The sequence below is a fragment of the Phalacrocorax aristotelis genome, chromosome 1 (genome assembly GCF_949628215.1).
Source record: "Phalacrocorax aristotelis chromosome 1, bGulAri2.1, whole genome shotgun sequence".
In the NCBI taxonomy this organism is placed as follows: Eukaryota; Metazoa; Chordata; class Aves; order Suliformes; family Phalacrocoracidae; genus Phalacrocorax; species Phalacrocorax aristotelis.
In genome coordinates, this window is record NC_134276.1 from 156,385,200 (window position 1) to 156,392,234 (window position 7,035).

Below are 7,035 nucleotides of genomic sequence, written 5' to 3' on the forward strand. Positions count from 1 at the left end.
CTGTCTTTATCCTCCTTTGTTCCTTAAGACAGTCTTTCCTTAAGGGGCAGACCTGGAGATGGTATACAAGAAGTGAGTGCATCAAATGTGCACAGTGGCTTTTCAGTGTTTTTTGTTTTGTCTTCTGTTGCTTTCCTAATAATCCCTACTGTTCAGTTCTGTTGGTTACTCTTGAGGCTGGAGTGTTACAGTTCATTTAGATACCTCAAATTTACAGGGCAACATACTCTGTAAAATTAACTTTATTTTATGAGCTCATTAAGAAAGAAGACAAACAAGGGCTTAGTCCCCTTTTGTACAGACATGTCTAAAATGTGAATTCACTAACTCATCACTTCATTAATTCATGAAGTTTCTAACTCACAGGTTCTTTAATTCATAACTCGTAACTCATGCACTATGAGCAAAATAGTTACCTAGCCAAGGGTGAGAGTGCTCATCCTTCCTCCTTCGTTGCGGTGTGGGTGTTGCCTGTATCACACCAGAATGCACAAAAGCCTCAGCGGTTTGGCTGCAGTTGGATCAGCTTCAAAAGCTTTTCAGGTAAGCTGGGAGGTATTTATACCGCCCGGATATTTATACCTCCCAGCTTGGAATTTTGATCTGTACCATTTCCTTAAGTTAGTGGATTCTGAAGAAACTTCCAGATGATTAATACACAAAAATGCAGAGGATGATGGCTGCAGGAGACAGCAAGCCTCAGGTAGTAACAGCTGCATAATCACCTTTACACCTTCCTGTCTATCCTGTCCTATCTAGCGTTGCTTTTGCTTTGACCGCGTGGCGCTGCTCCCAGCGTACAAGTGAACAGTCACATTGAAGTTGGTGTTTTCATAGAATTACCCCATTTTCCCTAGATCTCCTTCCTGACTGCTAATAGTTCAGAAGCTATCACCATCCACATGAAGATACAACAGTTTCTGCCGTCTTGTCTAAATCTACACTGAATTTCAGCTGCCATTTCATCATCCAGTATACTATAGGGTCTTCCAGCAATTCTTTATCATTTGCCTTAATCACTATCTTCCTAAATAATAGTGTTCCCGGCAAATCCTACTGCCTCATCCTCTGCTCCTGATGGTTTATGAGTATGTTGAATAGTGCAGGGCTGAGCAGGCGTGCGCTGGGGGACTGCCCTCTGCTGGGGAGAACTTTTGGAAATCTAAAAGTCGACTGTATGAACTCTTTTGACCCTTGCCTACATACTTGTTAATGCCCTCAAATAGTTCCAATATGTTTCAGAAGTATAAATTTAAAAAGACTTTGCTGGCTTTTCCTTAGTATTTTCTGTTTCCTTCTGTTCCAAACTGTAGGTTTCAGTGATTTGACTTCCTGCTCTGCAATTCTCTGTATCGTCTCTGTGACCCAGGTGCCACATTTGCTACTTTCAAGTCCTCTAGTGGCTAGTGACTTCTAAGTGAGAGATGTCACACCACAGATAAGAATTGACAGAATCATGGAACAGTTGAGGTTGGAAAGGGCCACAGGATGTCATCTGGTCCAAACCCAAATTCAGCTATTTCCTCCCTGAGTTGTTCATAGCAGGGGTGGAAGCCTCCTAATTTTGGATGTTGTCAAATGTTTTCAAATTGTTGGATAACTATATGTACTGACACATCAGCAGGAGATATCTTGACTGAACCAACACTTAGGGTACCCTCCCACATTCATAAACAGCGCTGAACCCAGCATGGTACTAGACAACTCCTATTCTTCCCAGTAGGCCTCCATTTACATTTTCTGTCCAGTGGCCTAGGCCCATCCTAGCTAACTGGCTCCCAACCTCTCACTTCTTAAATACCAGTCCCAGCATCACTGTGCAGTCCAGGTAGCTGCTTGAACTGGATCTCCCCTCCACACTTTTCTTCCTCATGCTTCTGGAAAACAACACTCATTTGGCAGAAATACAGCATTTTTTTGGTCCTAAAATTGGTATGAACGACTATGCCAATGCAGAGGTTAACCTTATAGAGGGAGAAGTACAAAGGACAGCAGTATAAGGTCAGGGCTGGAGGGGTATTTGCAGGTAGCTTTACACCACTGCAATTCATTCCAATGTGTTGGTGTGTGTATCACAAGGAAGTTTACGTTGTTCCTGCTTTGCAGCTAAAATGAGTTTTTCAAGGCTCTGGAGCAGAGCTATCATTCTATCTCTTTCAAGAGAACAAGAGTAAATCTAGGAAAAGAGCCAATGATTGATGCAGAGAGAAGATTTGCTGAGGTACCTTTGAATGTAAGTACCTTCCCATCCCTGAACACATAACCGAAGTAAATCATAGCTTATTCCTTCTCGCACAAGTTTCTTGTAGTTTGTTTTGTGGCATGTTCCTCAGGAAGAAAAAAAGTACCTCTTTGATTTGGTAGAACTTCCCCACCTGTGAATTATATATAAGCAAAATTTTATTTTCTCCTTCTTCAGAAGAATTTTCTGCTAATGGAAAAGTCAGTTCTTATTTGTAAAATTAAGTACCTCCAGTGTAAGAAAGGGTTACACAAAACCTCAAGGGCACACGAGGCAAGTGGCTTCTCTTCATCTCCCAAATACCCTAATTAAAGGTAAGGCTGGAACTGTTTTTCCTAAATACCGTTGTAGCATAATTGCATATAAGCTATTCTACCTACAGCTTATGAGTGCTTTGTGCATTGACCCTGTAATAAGCTCCCTTTAAGCAGTTCCTGTGGTTTCTGAACAGCTGCTGGAGTCAGAGCACATGGATTTTTAATAATTGTGGGACTTCAGGTACTGCAGCTTCAGTGAGCCACCTTTGCTAACACCTGATGTATTGTGCTATGAAAACTTTAGAAATTTTCAGGTGTCAATCATTACACTAATATCTTTATTTTTAGGAACAGTTGATGGACAATTGTGTTAATTTGAATTGTGACATCATGTTGTAATCATGCATGCATTGATCTTCAAAATATAGTAATTTAATGATTTTCCTGTGAATTTTTGTCTGCATCTTTAAAATATCCATTGTCGTAATAGTGCATGGTACCCCCACTTCCCACCCCATCACCTGTTTTATCGCTTCTCGTACCTAGCATGGTGAAGCTCATAGCTTTGTGTTGTCTGTTCTGGAAGACGATGTAAGGAAGATGGGCAGAGCAAGACAGATTTTAGACAGTTCTGAGCTAGAATGTTCTCTGGTGAAACTTCACCTTCTGGTTGATATAGCTGTATTGCTGTCTCTCAGGGGTTTAGAAGCTTAGAAGTGTAATATGTTTGCTTGCAAATGTTTTTGATTGCCTCACAGCCTACATTTAAACGCATGTTCGGAGGGCTAATAATTTTCGCAGTGATGGTCTGACAACATGATTACTTTTAAATACTTGGCTAAACCTTCAGTAATTTTATCTGCAGCTGGTCTGCTTATAATGGCTTGTATTTGCTATTTATCAAACATATATAATTATATACATGCTCCTTTTCTGGGTTAGGTATAGGTGGCCCATCTACCTTGGTATAAAGACCAGTGATAATTGTCTTTTTAGCAGGAATGGTGACACATCATGATACCAATACCCAGTTTGTCCCTACTTACTCTTGCCCTCATTATCACAAGCTTTTATCACCCTCAGCAGCTCCGGGGGGTCTGGCTCTCACCTTAGATAGGAAAGGTTAGTTTATATATAAATCATCATATAACATATTTACAAAAAAGCATTAAGATTTTACAATGGTTCTTACTTTACTAGCAAACATATGCATTAATGTCTACTGAAGAGAATAGCGCTCAATTTGACAGTTGACAAGCTAACTTTTCCTGCCGGGAACTAGAGAGTCCACGTTCTTTCAATAATTTGCAGTTGCCCTGATACCATTTTCCACATGCACCTGGGAGAAATCCCATAAATCTGATGGTATTAACATTAGTGAGTTCCTGCACTAGATCTTTTAGGTGTTGGTATTTCTTAATCTTTTCTGCTGCTGCATCCACCAAAGATGTTAATTTACTTTCATACCTAACTGTGATGTCGACAACCAGGGCTTGGCCTTCTTTAATGAATACCAGGTCCGGTTTATATAGTTCATTCTGTTCATCTCTCACCATCAGCTCTTGGAATAATACCCAATCCTTCTTTCTCACCTCTTCAGCCAACAATTCACATAAATGATTGTGTCTTTTAATCCTGGCGTCCTGTTCTGCTGAACAGTATCCAATAATATGTGCACGGGAATCATTCTCTGCTTGACAGTGTTGACAAGATTAATTTGATTTTCCTGTCTACCCCTTGCTAGAAGTTCTCTTGTGGGGTAGACATTGGCTCTCAACTGTAATGCAGTGATAAGCTTTCTGTGGGGAATGCCCCTAAAAAATTCTACACAGTTGTTACTGATCTTATTCTTCTTGAGGTTGGAAATACCACAGCCCTGTATACTACTCTAATTTCTTCACTTATTACTTGTATTTCTGAAATCTGGACTAATTGACAACATCTCTGCATACCAAGCTTGCAGCTACAAACCAAAGAGTTTCCCAATGGCAGACTAAACTAAAAATCAACCAGCCAACAGAAGACGCATGCACCCACAACTCAAAAGCAAGAAACTGGAAACTTGGTTCTGGTGCAGTACATGAGTAGCACCAGACTGTGGGGCTGTTGGCCGTCCCAGAGATCTTGTAGCCTCTGCAAAGAGCAGGATAAATCCTCATTTTCTACTGTTACCTCAGGACTGAGCTTATTTCAGATACTAACAGTATAGTCTGGACAGGATATAGGACAAACTGTATTTTATAAGAATAGGCCAGCCTAATGGTGTATGTAAGAATTTGTATTGTGTACAGTTTGTTTTGTTGCTTAATTTGTTTCAAGTGGCCTTGCTTCTCAAAGCAAAAAAAAAAACCAAAAAATAACCCCAAAAGAACTTCGGGGCTGAAAATTCACAGTATAGTTAGTGATGTTGTTATTTGTCATTGGCATAACTCCAGTTTTATTCTGTTGAAATTTTAGTTACCTGGTGCGGGTGCAGATGCCTGTTTATTGTGCCAGCTCTAGGCTTTTGTTCTTTTCAGCTTCATACCCTTGAAAAGGTATTGTACTCACACAGGCCCATTACGTTCTGTGCTGGCTTCATCCATCTTTCAGAAACCTCCTAAGACCCTCTCTTCTGGACTCTTCTTTCCTCTACAGATCATGTGTCTCCCCCGCTTTTTTCTTGTAAGGACTGAGTCATACATTTAGAGGTCTGATCCTAAACTCATGAGGGTAAATGTGAAAGAGAATCTTTCCATTACTTTTGAGGCCACAGGTCTCATTCCTGGTGGCTGTTTCCCTAATTCAGTATTTCTAGGGCCTCATCTCTTGCTAAAAGAGCAGTGCTCATATATAGACATGCCCCTAAAACTTGTGTGTTTGCTGGAACTAAGCCTCTGAAGCACATCTTTCTTCCAGGACTTCTTAACAGGGTTAATGACTCCTTTAATACTACAACGGTCCTAGCAGTAAGTGAGCCATATCGTGAGCAGCAGTATTTTGATTTACCCATGGAGAAGCTGTGTGAATGGTTATATATATGCTGGCTACAGCTATACAGAATGCCCTTACAAGTGGCTCTGGGTGGTTTTGTCTATATTTCTTGCCACAACCATTTTTATATCTGTGAAAATACCTTAGCCCACAAAGTCAGTCCTGTAAAGGACAGGGAAGGTGTCGTGATTATGATGGGGGAGAAAGCCAAATCCATTGATTTCAGCTAAGTTTTTTGTTCCTGCTTCTCTTCAGTTAGACTAGAAATTCAGGTTGATACTTGTGCAAGGCTGGGGCGGAAGCACAGGACCAACCAAAATTAAAAGAAGTTTATTGAAACATGCAAATAGAGAGGGCCAAAGTCTATAAGCCTTTTGTTCTCTCACAACAGTTTTGCTTGCATTTGTCACCACATTATCCACTGTCTACATTATCTACTGTCCTAATATACTGAATCTGAATATGTCTGTTAATTCCTCCTTTAAGCTTTCCACTTTCTGGTGGGAGTGACCTCCCTGCTGACAGCTAGTGAATAGCAATTCTATTTTCTTTAAGGTATGAGTTGACACCAAACCACTTATCTATGGATCACAAATATTTGGTTAACATGCAACCATTTAAACTAGTAGTTCCAACAGTTCAAACAGTTCTTTTAAAAGCTCAGTACTTTTTCAGAGTTTCTTTTGATTAAAAAAATGTAATTTGTCAGGAACTAGAACACTTATTGAACCCTATGTCATGTTTCATTTTGCACTGCAATCGGCAACAATGCAGAAGTTGGCCTCATCATACGATGTTTCATCCTAAGTTAGACAAAATATGGAATTCCATTGATAAGGACTTAACCTCTGATCAGTCTCCACCAGCAGTATGAAAATATATGTTTATGACAGCATGTAACAGTTCTGAATGAAAAATTCAGTGTCTGCACATAGTAGTTTAAAAAAAAAAAAAGCCTTGCTATTTTATGGCTAGATTATTGGTGTTTTTATAACATCAAATTGATTTGGAACATGCGACAGAAAGGGTCAGTCAGATCTTCAACTCAAAATCACAAGCAACTCGTTTTTTAGATATCCAATTCAGAGAAATCCACAGCATGATCAACAGACACCCAGAGGCCCAGACAGCTCTTTAGCAACCCATTTAAGACCTGAAGCCTCTCAACACACCAAGAAAAGAGCAGGATCTTCGTAGCCATAGCAGCAGGCAATAGATTTCAAAAGATGTTGATAAGTTTCTCAGGCATTCTGTTCAAAGCCATTGAAGACAGCAGTTAACTGCACATGGGAAACATCTCAAACAAATATTAAACCCCCCTAAACCTACCTTTGCAAAATATCAGAAACTTTTATTTCCCAGCTGCTAGACCCTACTTTCCATTGAAGCTTCCTAGCTAGCTTCAGTGAAAACTTTCTGAAGTTTTCTTGTCACTTTTTCTTCTATGAGTTCATTTACTGCTCTGTGTGTTCATCAGCTAAATGCACAATCGTTCAGGTGGTGTGTCACACATTACCTGGAATGTGTCAGGGAAATGATTCAGAGATCAGTAGCAGCTATTTA